Source organism: Melospiza georgiana, chromosome W (assembly GCF_028018845.1).
Source record: "Melospiza georgiana isolate bMelGeo1 chromosome W, bMelGeo1.pri, whole genome shotgun sequence".
In the NCBI taxonomy this organism is placed as follows: Eukaryota; Metazoa; Chordata; class Aves; order Passeriformes; family Passerellidae; genus Melospiza; species Melospiza georgiana.
In genome coordinates this window covers 2,549,178-2,566,091 of record NC_080464.1, presented here as the reverse complement: position 1 = coordinate 2,566,091, position 16,914 = coordinate 2,549,178, and positions in this window count along the sequence as shown.

Sequence of the window (16,914 nt, the reverse complement as noted above, 5' to 3'; positions counted from 1 at the left end):
GTACAATGAAGAATAAGTCTATTGAAAATGGGTACAGACAGTCCATGTTCTGAAACAGGATAAGTCAATTTCATCAGTGAGTGGGACCCATTGTCTTGGGACTGGTTTCTATGGGAAACCAGTCTTGGTCCAGCAAAGACACCTGCAGGCAACACTTAGCAGACATCCCGCTTCAGTCAGGCCTGCGCCCCCCCCCCCCCGTGTTAGGATTATAGGGGTCTCAGTTCTTGGGAGGGGAGCTTTAATCTCCATCCGTCACTGGGGTAGTAGTGTGTGACCATGGTCACAGGGGCTTTCAGGTGAAGGAAGAGACGAGAAGGCTTGATTTATTATTTTATGATATATATATATTACATTATAACTGTAATAAAAAGAATTAGAAGGAAAAGGTTTCTTCAGAAGGCTTGCTAAGCTAAGAATAGAATAGAAAAGAATGATAACAAAGGCAGCTGCCTCAGACTCTGTCCGAGATACCTTGGTCCTTGATTGGCCATTAATTATAAACATCAAAGATGGGCCAATCACAGGTGGACCTGTTGCATTCCGCAGCAGCAGATAACCATTGTTTACATCTTGTTGCTGAAACTTCTCAGCTTCAGCAGGAAAAATCCTAATGAAAGGATTTTCATGAAAAGATGTCTGCAACATGTCACCTTTTTTTATTTAGTTAAATTAAAAAGAAAAGTGTTTGTAATTTTCTCTGCTGGGCTCATGCAGAGGAAAGCACAAACACTTGACAGGTTATCTGTTGCCAATCAAAACCTCAATCAAGTGCTCCTGTGAAATGAACAGGGAATTTCTTCACCTGTAGAACATAAAATTCTATCATATCACTAAAAAAATTTTACAATATAAGAAAATGCAAAAACAATGCAAAGAAAATTCAAGTCCAAGCAGCTGAGTTTCAGGAAAAGTCCATGGACTGAAGATGTTCCTCTTTCACATCTCTGAAAGTCCTTTTTGGTCCTGAAACAGGCTTGCAGAATCCTGAAACAACAAACTACTGAAGAAAAATCCATCAATAGTTATCAAAAGTCCATTGACAGTCATCAAACAATTTCAAAGGATTTTGAAAAAATTTCTGGAGTGTCTTTGCCACAGCCCTTTATTGAACAACTTGGGTTGAAGCTAATTTTTGGCCCTTCCATGCTTTTGAGCTGCTGCCAGCTCTTTCAACTCTTTTAATTTAATTTAATTTTTTTTTTTTTGGTCGGAAAAAGCAGCAGCAGCAGAGGAGCCGAGAGGCCCTGGGGGGCCCTGGCCCATGTGGAAGGATCAGGAACCCCAGACCTGGCCCACTAAACGGTGTTATGAACAAAAACTCGGTTAATATTTTTTTATGAGAAAAAGTTTCAAAAAGGCAGCCAGACCACTGGCCCTGCCCAAGTTCTGTGTGTTTTGTTATTGTAATCACGGGTCGTTGTCGTTAATGGTTGTTTTTGTATTAGTAAAAGCCCTGGCTGGGGCGAGGTAATGGCCCTTCTCCTGGGTGGGGACCTTGCCCGAAGCTAAGTTTTACCTTTCTCAGAATAGGGAAGACACCTGAGAAGGTGGGAGGGGTTATGCAAAATGACTCGCAAGACCAGAATGCTTTGTGGGACCCCCATCTCCAAACTCACGGAGAAACCCCAAAAACAACGAGCCACCTAAGAGTTGAGAGACTGGAGTGATGTCTGGACGTGGGGAACTGAGTGCTGAGCCTGCAGAGACGCGGAACACCTTCGGACCCTCTCGCCCTGACCATGGGAGTTGACCCCGGCGGTGAGACCAGGCCGACTGAGTGGGAGGGGCAACATCTTATGGGATCAAGCCCTGAAGGCTCCCAAGAGGATCTGATCCCCAGCTCTGCCCCTGGTGGACAAAGCTGCGCATATCCTCCTCCTCTGAGTCGCCCTGGGAGATGACGGACGCTGCAGACCCGTCGAGCCGCCCAATCCTGAGCTGATCACTTTTTAATAAAGGCATTACACAGGAGAAGAAGTCTCCTGGCCCTGTTTATTTCAAACGGTGGCCCAGAACCTGAAGGGGGAAGTGAAGCCCCCAAAGCCAACACGAGACCAGGAGGTTGGCCTTGGCCCAAGTAACCAAGCCAGACAGCCCAGGCCCAGCCCCCGAGGCAGGCTCTGCAGCAGGGGAATAGAAGTTGTCCGGAGAATCCTCATCTCAGGTCTAGGAATGTTTGTTCCCCATAGCAAACAAGCGATGATGGCTTTCCGCCATTCCCTCTGCCATGCAAATGCAAAAGGTGTTCCTCCCATCTGCCTCCCGGCACCACCCCCATCCCCTCTGGGCTGGGGACCAAAGGCAGAACTCCCGGGAGCCACCCCTCCCTTGCTGCTGGGGCGCGCGAGGGGCAGCAGGGATTTCTGGAACCCCCAAGGGGGAACCACTGACCAAACACGCACCAACCCGCCAAGAATGCTGATCTTGAAAGCAGACAGCCAGGCTACACCCGCACCCAGTGATAGTGGAACCCTGGAAAAAGTTAAAGATAAAATCTAAAAATGTTAGGCTTTGTGCTTTCCCAGATCAACTGCACCTGCGTAAGCAGTATGATAAATTATATAATTGTTAGATGTGATGATTGTTTAGTAATTAAATGTAATTATTATATAACCATAAGAAGAATAGTGAGAAACTATGTTGGAAATTCAGAGAGGGGCTAAATTTACGTATACAATAGAACAATATAAGTTTAATAATTAACATGAAAGTTATGTAACAATAGAGTATAAAACATGATCATTTCGGATGTAGGGTCGGAATCAGATTTGGGTTGAATAAACCCCGATTCCCAGAGCTCTTAAAAAGCACCGCATGTAGTCCCCGTGATTATGTGTTTTTGAACGCTAACACCAGCTGTCGGGCCACGCCTCCGCCACAGAAGGAGAGGCTGATGCCCTCTTCCCCTGTCCCAGCTCCGCCCGCAGGGACAGCCCCGGGACAACCAGAAAAACTCAGGGGGGAAGTCACGCTGGGTGCAGGAGCTGCTGCGGCAGCTGCTGCCGGAGGCGGTGGGACTGTGGGCAGCTCGGAGGGCCCTGCGGGCTCGGCGTCATTCTCAGCAGCATCCTGAACTGGAACTGGTTCAGCGGAAGGCGGCGAGGTCGGAGAGAATGCATTCTCAGGAGGCAAAAGCGGCGGAGCTGGCATGGGCGGCGGCGGCAGGTCGCTGTTGCCTAGCAACACCGGCACAGCCACGGGAAACGGTGCGTCGGAGGTTGGCTGCTCAGGCGCAGACTGCAAAAGCGGCAGGGCCAGCACGGCAGGCGCCGGGGCCGGCGCCGGGTCTCTGTCGTTGCCAAGTGCGGGTGCAACACAGGTGCAGCCGCAGGAAGCGCTGTGTCTGAGATCGCAGCCGCAGGAACCGGAGGAGCCGCGGGCGGGGCTGTCTGGGGAGGCGGCCGCGGGGCCGGCCTGGGAGGCAGTGATAGCGGAGCCCTGGAAAAAGTTAAAGATAGAATCTAAAATGTTAAGCTTTGTGTTTTCCCAGATCAACTGCACCTGCGTAAGCAATATGATAAATGATATAATTGCTAGATGTGATGATTGGTTAGTAATTAAATATAATTATTATATAACCATAAGAAAAATCATGAGAAATCATGTTGGAAATTTAGAGGGGGGCTAGGCTTAGCTGAAATCTATGTATACAATAGAACAATATAAGTTTAATAATTAACATGAAAATTATATAACCATAGAGTATAAAACATGACACTGTCGGATGTATGGTCGGAATCAGATTTGGGTAATACCTCGATTCTCAGAGCTCTTAATAAAAAGCACCGCATATAATCACTACATGATAATGTGTTTTTGAACACTAACATTTTGACGATCCCGGATGGGGCCCTGTGTGAGCGCTGCTGAGTGAGTTCACGCTACAGCCAGCACTGAGGGATTATCGGGGACCCCATCGGCTGCGACCGCTCCCGCCACTCACAACGTCCCTGGGACAAAGGTAAGGTGCTTTTTTACTTTGGTTTTGGATGCCTGCCAATAAGACGCGGCAAAAGCTACGCTTGGTTGGGCTAAAGGAATTCCTGGTGGTACAAGCCTAGATGCGGTTCCATAAGACAATCGCGAAAGTGTTGTGGGTTCAGCAATTTGTGGTATATTTGGAATGGAGAAACTTAAAGGGATTTTGGGCAGTAACACCCCTATCCTGCAGACTTCTCCTTTGGGGTGCGTATTAGCACATTGGAAACAGGGTAATTTTGGGGAAGAATTACATAAAACAAAGTTGATTGATTATTGTAATTCATGGTGGCCAGAATATGCCTTGGAGAACGGTGAAAAATGGCCAAAATACGGTACTCTGCAATATAACACTATTTCACAGTAATGTCGTTTTGTAAACAAGAAGGAAAATGGGATGAAGTCCCGTTTTTCTATTTACAGGGAAAGCCAGAATGGCAGGATGGATGTGGATTATTAGTGGTTAAAACATCTGCAAGTAATAAGTGTGGGGTTCGTGAGGAATGTTGTTTAGAACACTTGGCATTGAAAGAAAGCCCGAGTAGGCAAAATTATAAAGCTATTGATTTACAGGTAGCTCCAATAAGACCAAGAGAACCTAACCCTATCCCACCTGTTTCATCTGTCCCTATCCCACTGCCTGCTCCTAACCCACCTAGTCCTGAACCTGTGTTGTCTAGTACACCTTTCCCTCCTTATCCTCCTCTCCCATCATCACCTGATCCCTCTTCCTCGGAAGATGAACAAAACCTAACTGTGATAGAAAGGAGAAAGAGGGATGCAAGTGAAAAAGATAGCAATGGTAATCAATCAGTGACCCCAATAACCCACAGAACTTGGAGTCGGTCTAAGCTTGTGGATAGAAAAGACATAGGCAGAAAAAAACAGACTGTGGTCGCCCCCTTGTGGCAAGGTGTAGGAGTGCAAGGGCCAGTATTTGTAAAAGTGCCTTTCTCCCCTGCCGATTTAGTTATTTGGAAACAAACAGCTGGAACTTATAGAGAAAATCCTGATAAAATTGCACGAGTAGTAAAAATGGTTATAAAAACTCAAAATCCTGACTGGGATGACATACAAGTAATATTAGATACTCTGATGGATTCTACTGAAAAAGAAATGGTACTTAAGGCAGCCAAAGAAAGGGCAAGAGAGGATATTAGAAATGCGCTAGTAACAGGGAATTGAGATGCGAATTTCCCAATTGAGGATCCAAATTGGGACCCTAATTTATTTTGCGATATGAGGACATTACGGAAATATCAAGAGTGGATCCAAATAGGAGTTCAGAACGCTATGCCCAAAACTATAAATTGGTCCAAACTATATGAGGTTCGACAGGAAAAGAAGGAATCTCCCACTGCATTTTTGGAGAGGCTTAAGGAGGTAGTAAGGAAATATACAGATGTCCAAATGGACACAGAACAAGCAAAGGTTCAGCTCGCTCTCATATTCTTGGGCCAATCACAGGACGACATTCGTAGAAAATTGCAAAAATTAGAAGGGGAAGAACTAAGGAATTTGGATAAGCTTCTTGAGGTTGCTTGGAGGGTATATAACAATCGCGAAAAAGAAGCTAGTAAAAGGCAGCAGCAGAATCTATTGGCAGTAATACAAGGAGAAGGGAACCCAAATTTCAGGGGACGTAACAGGAATATCCCAGGTAAGAGACCAGTCACGGAAAGGTTAAGCCTGAATCAATGTGCGTATTGTAAGCGGGAGGGGCATTGGAAGCAAAATTGTCCAAGCCTGAATAACCAGTTTGACCAGGACAATCAGCTCCGGCAGGTAACCAAGGAGATGGTCCTGGGGGAGAATACCAACTGACTAGACATAGAACCAATCAAACAAGTTAAGGAACCTGTTATAAATATACAGTTAGGGCATAAAGAGGTAAGATTTCTAATAGATACGGGAGCTACTTTTTCTGTATTGAATGATTTGCAAGGACAAATTGGGGACAAGGAAACGACAGCAGGCGGCGCTACTGGGAAAGAGGAAAAACGACCATTCCTGGAACCCCTAGATTTGTGTTTTGGAAACAAGGTTTTAACACACGAATTCCTATACGTACCTGAGTGTCCAATTCCGCTTTTAGGGAGAAATTTGCTAGCAAAACTTGATGCGGTAATAACCTTTGAAAATGGAGAGCTTATAATGAAAATACCTGAATCAAAGACGGGACAGATATTAATGATCAAAGAGAAACCTGTTCCCTCTATCCCTAGGGAGGTAGAAGATGCAGTGATTCCCTCTGTATGAGAGACAGATATACCAGGGAAATCTAAATTGGAACAACCAGAGCATGTAGAGTAAAAAGAAGGAGCGAGGGCTGTACAAGTCAAACAGTATCCCATAAAACCAGAAGCACAGCAAGGAATAGTAAAGATTATTGAGAAATTCTTGAAATACCAAATTTTAGAAGAAGGTGAATCAGAATTTAATACACAAAAATTTCCAGTAAAGAAGCCAAATGGTGAATATAGATTAGTGCAGGATTTAGGAGCAATAACTAAAATAACATACAAGACAGAGTAGAGATCCATTCTGAATTAGGTGAAGTGTCTAGGAGAGGTGAAAAGTCTGTGAGGCCAAAACTGAAGGAAAAGTCAGATGCCGGAGACAGCAAGACGACAGAGAAAGAAAAACAGAAATGACCACAAGGTCTATTTGCCCCCACCTAAGAATTCCTTTGATAAAGGAGAACTGGCGATAAATGTCACACGGAATGAATATGTATGAACCTATTGTGAAACTGTATGCATATGCATTTGGAAGGGGGATAAAAGGAGACCTGAAGTCTTCAGGGGTACGCATGCCTTTTGGGGAGGCTTGCGTCCGGCGCGCGTCGTAATAAAGGCATACTGGGCTTTACAACTTTTATAAAGTTGTGAGGTTTCTTCTTTTCTCCGCAAAACACATAGGAGATTTATCCAGTGGTAACAAATCCTTATACATTGCGAACATCAGTAAAGGAGATATATAAGTGGTTTACCGTAACTGATTTATAGGATGCCTTTTTCTGTATCCCCCTTGAAGAAGAAAGTAGGAAACTGTTTGCCTTTGAGTGGGAAAACCCAGGGAACAGGAGAAAGACCCAGCTCACCTGGACACGACTCTAGACACGCTACAAGAACACTCCAACCCTATTCGAAAAGCAACTGGCAAAGGAACTGGAGATTTGGACTGAAAATGGGCAAGTACCAAGAGACCAATACCTGTTGTTGCAGTGTGTTGATGATATACTAATAGCTACAGAAGAAAAAGCAATCTGTGTAAAGGTAACCATTGAGATTTTAAATTCACTGGGAATGGGAGGTTATAAAGTATCCAGAGAAAAGGCACAAATTGCTCAACAGACTGTGATTTACCTGGGATGTGAAATTTCACAAGGGCAACAAAAACTAGGTACTAATCGTATCCAAGTTATTTGTGCTATTCCAGAGCCCCAGAATTCACATGAGCTGCGAGTCTTCCTCGGGATGGCAGGATGGTGTCACTTGTGGATCATGGACTATGGACTGATTGCTAAACCCCTGTATGAAGCGCAGAAGATGCAGCCATTCACCTGGGGCAAACCACAGAAGAAGCCTTCTTAAAATTAAAGGAAGCACTGACAACTGCTCCAGCATTAGGGTTACCTGATCTGTCTAAAGATTTTCATCTGTTTGTACATGAAAGGCTGCGCCTAGCACTAGGAATCCTGACCCAACGTCTGGGAAGCTGGAAAAGGCTGGTGGGCTACCTTTCCAAACAACTCGACAACATAAGTGCCGGGTGGCCCTCATGTCTGCGGGCAGTTGCAGCTACTGTGATCCTGATACAAGAAGCCAGGAAGCTTACTGTGGAAAGGCACATAGATGTCTAGGTACCACACATGGTAACCACTGTCTTAGAGCAGAAGGGGGGCCATTGGCTATCTCCCAGCAGGATGATGAAATTCCAGGTAGTCCTGGATGAGCAGGATGATGTCACATTAAAAAAAACAATTAACCTTTTGAATCCAGCTTTGTTCCTAGGTACCGCAATTGAAGAAAGCCCATTAGAGAACGACTGTGCAGAAGTAATAGAGTATACTTATTCAGAAAGAGAAGACCTGAAAGACGTCCCACTAGAGCAGCTGGAGTGGGAGCTGTTTACAGATGGGAGCAGCTTCGTGGAAAACGGGACCAGATATGCTGGATATGCGGTAACAACAGTCAATACAGTAGTGGAGGCAAAGGCATTACCACCAAATACATCTGCCCAGAAGGCAGAATTGGTTGCTTTAACCAGGGCACTAGAATTAAGTGAAGGGAAAAAGGTAAATATCTGGACTAACTCAAAATATGCTTTTGGAGTGGTGCATGTACACGGAGTACAGTGGAAAGAAAGAGGATTGTTATCTTCTCGGGGTACGCACATTAAACATCAGGATGCAGTCCTGAAATTTATAAAGGCAGTACAAAAACCTGAACAAGTGGCAATCATACACTGCAAAGCACACCAATCAGGAAACTCCAAAATCTATGAGGGAAATCGAAAGGCAGACTGGGCAGCCCGACAGGTTGCTCGAAAGGTGCAAACAACAATGGCATTGATACTTTTGAAGCTTAATGTATCCCAATTCAATTTGCCTCCAAAACCAAAATATTCAGTAGAAGATGAGAGACTGGCACGTTTACTAAATGCACAAAAGAATTCGGAAGGATGGTATGTGAATGCACAAGGACAGATAGTGGTACCCCCCTTGATAATGAGAGAAGTTCTACAAATTAAACATAACCAATGTCATTGGGCAGCAGAGGCATTGGTAAAATTGCTAAAGCAGAGTTTAATTTCAGTACGGATGTTAACAATGGCAAAATCAGTAATGTCAAAATGTGATATCTGCTTGAAAAACAACCCAGTGGCTAGGCAACAGGCAAAGCTAGGAAGAATTCGGATAGGAATAGAGCCAGGAGACTATTGGCAGGTAGATTTTGTAGAATTGCCAAGAACTCGAGGATACAAATACCTGTTAGTGAGGGTTGACACATTCTCTGGATGGCCAGAAACCCTTCCCTGTCACACGAACCAAGAAAAGGAAACAGTTAAGTGGTTACTACAGGAGATGATTCCCAGGTTTGGGGTACCCCTAGGGGTATCATCAGATAGGGGACCCCATTTCATAGCTACAGTAGTAAGAGAGGTAAGTAGATTGCTGGGGATAACTTGGGACCTCCAAGTTATCAGATACTAAAAGAATCAGATACTAAAAAGGCAAATCAGTAAAATATGCCAAGAAGCCAAATTGCAGTGGCCCTAGGCTTTGCCAATAGCACTGCTGAGGATTCGGATAAAGCCTAGGAGTGGGATGTCAGTCAGTCCTTATGAGATATTGTATGGGAAACCATATGAATCGCCTGAGCCTAACCCTAATATACACGTCACAGGAAAGCAGGAAGTGTATAATTATGTTCTGTCTCTTGGGAAAACTCTAGCTCAGCTCCAGAGTATCCTCGTGTGGAGTAGACCACTAATTCTCGAGAACCCAGTTCATAACATACATCCAGGAGACGAGGTGTACATCAAGAACTGGAATGAAGAACCGCTGAAAGAAAAGTGGAGTGGACCCCATCAGGTACTACTGACCACCTTTACAGCATTCAAAGTAGCCGGCGTGGATCCCTGGATTCACTATACCCGAGTGAAGAAAGTCCATCCTGGATCATGGACTGTGTAAACTCTGGAATCAACAAGGCTGCAGATAAGATGTGTTTAATTGCTTTGAGAATGCTATTAGTAATTGTGCCAATGTTATGGTCATTAATGTCTTTGAGATGTGGAATGCAAAAAGATCAACTAACGACTCTTCATTCTAGAATGAAGACAGAGGTACAAGCAGAAACACCGGTGATAAAGGTTTCTAATGCAGTTCAGGCTGAAAATGTAATGATTGCATTAGTCAAAGATTTTGCCAAAATGCAAAACACCAGTCGAATAACTGCCTGTCTGCCAATACCAAAGGCAACAGGAGACCCAGTAAATTGGGGAATCATAACATCAAAACTACCTGAAATACAAAAGAACAAAACAATTGCATGTAAACAGGTACCCGAATCAAGACAAGTAATCAAGGAAACTTGGGAGAAAATAGGAACATGGATGAGACCCATGAGCCAGAAAGACTGTATTCTAAGTGATGGCATACTAGGAACCCCTATGGGAGAATCGGGAGGCATCACACAATGGCAATGCCATTTACCACACTATAAAAAGATTATAGAAAATGTTTCAGAAATCACGTTGGTATGGAAATGTGAGGCCAAGGATCGGAAAGATCAGATAGAGCCTTGGGACAGTGCGTGGTCTGTGAGTATTCTTCAAAGATTCCAATATATGGCAAACACCCCTTGGTATATTAAGTGAGAAGGCCCCAAGAATGAAACAGACCCAGCAATAACGAACACTGCCACCAGTAGCAGAATGAGGACAGACAAAGTATGTTGGTGGGCATGTAATAAAACTTATGACTGCACTTCGGATGATGTAGAGATAAAACAGATGCCACCCCAGGCAATAGCCCGACAAATTGGTTGTGCTTGCAGAGGGATCAAACATAAACAAGGCAGAGTGAATTATAAAGCAGTTATAGGATGGACCATAATTACAGACTGAGGTCCAGGACAATTTGTATGGGTAACAAGCGATGGTAGCTGGACAACACATCTGCCTGTAGATGGGAAAGTAAAGGAGATTAGTTTAGGCCTCCCAACCTTATGTCCAATTCGGAGAAAGTCCCCATTTAATGGAAAACATGAACTTCTGCAGATAAGAGCAAGAAGAGAAGTTCTAGACAATGAAAATCCAGATGACACTTGGCAAGAACCCTCTAGTGGAGCGAAATTTGGGTGGGCCCTAGAGTCTTTGCTTGGTCCTATAGCAAAATATCAGAGTAGACAGATGCTGTACAAACTTACAGGTCAGGTAGATAGACTGGCAAGAGTCAATTGGGAAGGATTTAAAGAATTAAACGTACAATTACAAGCTACCACAAAAATGACTTTACTAAATCGATTAGCCCTAGATTTGTTACTCCTGAAAGAGCATGGAGTATGTGGATTTTTAAAGGGATGGGTTGATCATTGCTGCATTCATATCCCAAATGTAACTGCAGATGTAGAATATGACATCAATCAGTTGAAACAAATAGATCATGAAGCACAAGAAGAGCAAAAGGATTTGGCTACAAGCTGGTTAGGAAAAAATCTTTAAAGGATTAGGGTGGAATGTGAGTTCATGGATTAAATCTATCATTGAGAGTGTGATAATCTTATTAATTGTATTCTTAGCAATTTGGTTAGTTTACAGCATCTTAAAGGGAGAGATACAGACGAAAACATCTTGGAACCAGAAAATAATAAAGGCACTGACACGAGATCCACACCCACCATCATCAGGTTCTCCAGTTCGTGACAGCATCCACGACAACGTTTACATCAACCCTGGATTTGAAGAATGTCCAATATAAATTGAGAAATAAAGGACCGTATCAAGGGAAAACATTTACACCTATAGTGAAGTGAAAATGCTTTCAAAGGGGGAAGAATGATAGTGGAGCCCTGGAAAATGTTAAAGATAGAATCTAAAATGCTAGGCTTTGTGTTTTTCCAGATCAACTGCACCTGCGTAAGCAGTATGATAAATGATATAATTGTTAGATGTGATGATTGTTTAGTAACTAAATATAATTATTATATAATCATAAGAAGAATCATGAGTAACTATGTTGGAAATTTAAGGGGGACTATGCTTAGCTGAAATCTATGTATACAACAGAACAATATAAGTTTAATAATCAACATGAAAGTTATATAATGATAGAGTATAAAACATGATACTCTCAGATATATGGTCGGAATCAGATTTGGGTAATACTCCAATTCCCAGAGCTCTTAAATAAAGAGCACCGCATATAATCACTACGTGATTATGTGTTTTTGAACACTAACAGTGGGACCTCGGAGACCGGTGCCGCCCCTATCTCTGAGTGGGGTGGGGTCCAGGGGCCCAGCCAGGGCGGGACCTGCAGGGCTGCCAGGGGTGGCGCAGCCCACTCAGGATCCCCTGGAGAGGAAAGCGGGGGGGGGGGGGGGGGGGGGAAAGACGACTCTGTCTGAGCATGCCCCGAAAATGCAGGGAAAAAACTTCTTCGTCCCCTCCGCTGAGATTGTCCTTGGTTGGCAATTAATTATAAACATACAAGATGGGCCAATCACAGGTGGACCTGTTGCCTTCCACAGCAGCAGATAACCATTGTTTACATCTTGTTGCTGAAACTTCTCAGCTTCAGCAGGAAAAATCCTAATGAAGGGATTTTCATGAAAAGATGTCTGCGACAGAAGTGAGGCAGATGAAGGATTTTCCATGGGGAATCACCAAAGTTACCCCAAAAAGTTCATTTGGCCAAGAGGTGGGAAAATTCATGGGCTATTGTCGTGAAGCTGGTGTAAGCATATAGGGCGAATAGCTCCTTGGCAGTCCCTGCTTGAAGCAGTGTACTGTGCAGGCAAACACACCTGCAAACAATCATTTGAAGAGCATCCACCTCAACCAGGCCATAACTCCAGTCAGGGTCTTCAGGATCTTTGTCTCTGCCCTTGTGACAATTGTGAGGCAAAAAATGAGGGCAACTTTGGACTGTCTCTTACACCCTCTTAAAGTTTTGAACCTGCTTTGCCTTTCTCCTAATCCTATCTCACAGCAAGAAGTGAGTGTATTAGTGCATGAGCCAAAAAAATCTCAAAATTAGAAAAATCCTAAATTAGCGAACCAAAACCACTACATGAAAATAGTGTTTCTGCCCAGTTTCGAACATAGGGAAAAAGAGTCTGATGTATTAATTGTATTTTGTCTATAGCTTTATAAGATGATTTTAGCTTTAACTTTATGTGTTTTCTTTATTATCTTGTTTTTTGGGACTTGACTTCTTTTTACTGACTTTCACGTTTTATGTTGTTTTCTACATGTCTTTCTTTTGTCTTTTTTTCTTACCTGAGGAAGGATTGAAGGTCAGTAAGTCTTATTTATGCACTGAAGGAGTTAATATCTGGCCTGGGGCTTGTAGATGGTCACGTGATTTTTGCTGGGTGATGGATTTTTCGGCTGCGCTGGGGGGAGCTGTGTATGGATTTTAGGAGTTAGGTTAGGACTTAGTGGTTGATGGGGTCCCCTCCCCCTGCCCAGCAGCTCCTGAAGCCTGGCCCCGTGGGGACTGGGCTTGGCAGGATCTCTGCAAAGGGGTCCAGGCCCGCGGTAGAGCCGACCTGGCCTGGCCTGGCAGAGATCTGTTCCCAGGCTGGAAGGAGAAGAGCATTCTCAGGATTTGTTTAGTTTTACATGTGTGTTCACAGAGGCGTGTTCAGCTTTCTAGTGGTTTAACAAAATGCCAATATTCAAAATGAGTCATTGATTTGTTTTATTAGGCACAGAGGAAGCTCTCAGCAGCTCCTCTCAGAAAAAAATACTTCTGTGGGTGGCTCCAATGCAAAACTAGCACTGAGATAAATCAGCAGCTACGCCAATGTCCTGGGGTGACATTATGATGCTTGTATCCCCATTCATCTGTTCTGTGCCTTTAAGACCGACTCTGAAGAGTGGAAGTTTTGTTTGGGTTTCTCTTATCAGGGACACAGAGATGAGCAGTACATAGGGCTGTTTTTCACTTCTTGCTTTCAGCTTGCTGCTTTGCTTGCTCTCTTTTCTGCTCTCGCTTCTGCTCTGCTTTGGCCTCTGCTTATTAGCTAGTTCTAGCTAAACAGTCCACATCCCTTTCTGGACTGTTTCTCCCCTCCTGTTCCTGTGACCATCTCAAACCTGCTCCGGACTGGGACCCGGGAACACCGAAGGTTTTGCTGCAGCAGCTGGCCCAGCGCCGGAGGGACTGAGAACAGAGCAACCACCCCCGAAAGAGACTTTCTGATTTTGTCATCTTTCTCAGAGCGGTGTCATCGGGTATTGTTCATTTTGAGTGCTGGGGGGTGCTGTGCCTGAAATAAACAGGTTCTTTCCACCTCTCTCCAAGGAATTTTTTCCCAAACCAGTTGGGGGGAGGGGCCGTGTGGGTTTTGCTTTCTGGAGGGGCCCTCCTTTGCAGATTCTTTAACAAATTTGCCCTAAACCAGGACACCCAATCACTCAGAATGCAGCCAACACCCCAACTACTCAGGTTGTAGCTAAACTAGACAGTAAGCGGAAGCCCATAGTCAAATCAAACAGTGTGCCTAAGCCTCCAGCTAAACCAAACAATAAACCTAAGCCACTGGCCGTTGCCATAAGAAAGCACACAAGCAAAACCAATCAGCCAATAGTCAATGATGATGACCCAGCAGAAGAACCCTCAACACCAATTCCTAACACAAAATTCAGAGTCAAAGCAACAGACAAAATTACAAGTCAAAACAACTGACACAGGATCAGAAGTTACTATTGAGTCCTTTTGCCTAAAAAAACTTTGTAGCCTAAGAAAAAGTTGCACTCAACAACCTAATGAATCTATAATTAGTTAGTTAGTTGGTTTTTAGGATGCTGCAGGTAAAGCTACAATTTTAGATGGTACTGAAACAAAGCATTTAGGATCCCTGTCACACGATCCAATTATTGACCAAGAAATGAGGGGGGCTAACCTTCACAATCTCTGGGCACAGGTCCTGGGAAGTGTGGCACAATGATATCTGTGTGCAGACAATCTCTATATACAACAAACACAATAAAAAACCAGAAAACAAAAAATTCAACACTTAAAAAAATAGCAATAACAGAAATTGTCTTCTCAGATAATCTAAACATGATAAATCCAGACAGCACTATGTACATCCGTGATGTAGCGAAAACTTGTACGACTTAGGCCTCAAGAATACTCTTCTGCTTTAGAAATAATGAAGCAGGATGACTGTCGGGATCATTAGCTTATCAGAGTGACCCCGAGAAAAGTTCGAAAGTCTCTTTTTCCAGCCCGGCGCTTGAAGAAGGAGTCGGGGCTCTTCATTTCTCGGTATCAAGGTTGTTTATTTTATCTTATCTGTAAAAAATTTTCTCCTGCCCTGCCGAGGTCAGCTCAGCAAGACAGTCCAAGGCATTCTGCCTGTCCCCGGGGTGGTGTTATGTCTTTATACTAAAAACTACATATACAATGTTTACAATTACTTTCCAATACCTATCACCTATGTTAGACAGTGAGCTTCTACTCTAAACCAATCTCTAAGTGCCAACATCACAGCAGAAGATGGAGGCCAAGAAGAAGAAGGAGAAAAGCTGGACACACCCAGTTCCCTCCATCTTGCCTCCTGAACCCCCATACCAAAAACCCTAAAATCTACTTTTCCACCCTGTGATAACTTCACTAATATTCTACTTAACTGTTGTGGCTTGCTGATCTTCATACAAGGTTGGTAATTTGCTCCACGGGTCATAACCAAAACCACAGGCATTTTGGCCTCTGTGCCAGGGTCTCTGAGACCCCTGGCAGGGGTCCTGGCCGCTCAGGACAACCAGAGGGATGTCCTGGGTCCCAACAGATGAGAAAGAAGAGACCGTGCTTGATATGGTGAAGAAGCTCTGAGCATATGCAGATGCTGTGCATAGCCCAACACATATGAAAATCACAGCTTTAAAAACACGTATGCAGAAATGAGAAGACAAGATAGAAAAAAAATCACAAAAAACTCAAAGAAGAGATTGAAAAAGACCTGCTCCAAATCTTAGCAATACAGATCAGAAGTTCAAGTACCAAACACAAATGTCTCCCAAATAAAGAAAAAAAGTACACCCCACAAGCTGAGCTGTATTTCTTCCTGCATGATTGTAGAGAAAACATGAAGAGATGAGATAGAAAATCTACTACTGTTCTAGCACAAGTGCTTGAATTGAAAAACAGCAAGACTTAGAAAAAAAGTTCCACCAAAAAAAGCAGCTTCGATATTCCATAGTCGAACTGCCACGTATAATGATGATATGTCCAATCCCCTTAAGAAAACCTCCGAAACACATGCCCAAAAAAAAACCAAGCTTAGAGGGGTCCTGCCTCTAGCCAAGTAGAGGCTAGAGAAAATAGTGGTTTTTAGACTGTGTGAATTCAGCAGCCTAGCACATCAGAACCATAAAATTATGAAGCCTTAGTCAACACTAGTGCGCAGTGCATATTAATCCCATCAAGACACGTAAATGTAGCAGGCTGCGAGCTTTCTAGCGCCCCATGGAGGGCCAAGGCTTAAAGATAGGAATTGCCAATTAATGATGAAATAGCAAAAGAAGCTCCTGTCTTCCGCCTTTCAGACCCCAGCTTATCTGTCTGTAACCCCATAGGTCACTTTCCCTTAACCCCTACTATTGGACAAGTTTGGATCCCCTTATACCCTACAAAAAGGTCTGTTTTAGCCCATTCTGGTGAGAAAAGCCATGGCTGGAACCCTTCAAAGACCACCCAATAAAGACATCACTGTGGAAATCCAGCTGCCTTCTCCTCTCTCATGTCTGCTTCCCGACTAGCCTGGGCGCCTTAGCAAGCAAAGAGCTGAAATCATAAGAGAGCTGATAATCGCTAAAGAGCTGATATCCATTATGCTTGCGAAGGTAGCCAGTGGCTGAGAGCGACCTGGGTACTCGGACACTCTGTCCCCGTGAAGGACTGAGCTATCCGGCCCGTGCTGCCTGCTTGGGGGCAAATTAGCCCAGCAGGGAGTCAGGATACATAAAGACAAAATCTATTTTTATTTCTAGCATGACAAGATCACAGCATTTTACTTCAGTAAAAGCTAATGTAAACCTGACTAAAAATAAATAGAAGAAACATCCCTATTGTAACTAGCCCAAAACCCCCACACATTGTAAGCAAGAACTTCCTCCAAAATAAATTTTTCAAAAACAAACCCTCAATTAAGCATTTAAAATGCAGCTATAAAACCAGAAAGCATCAAA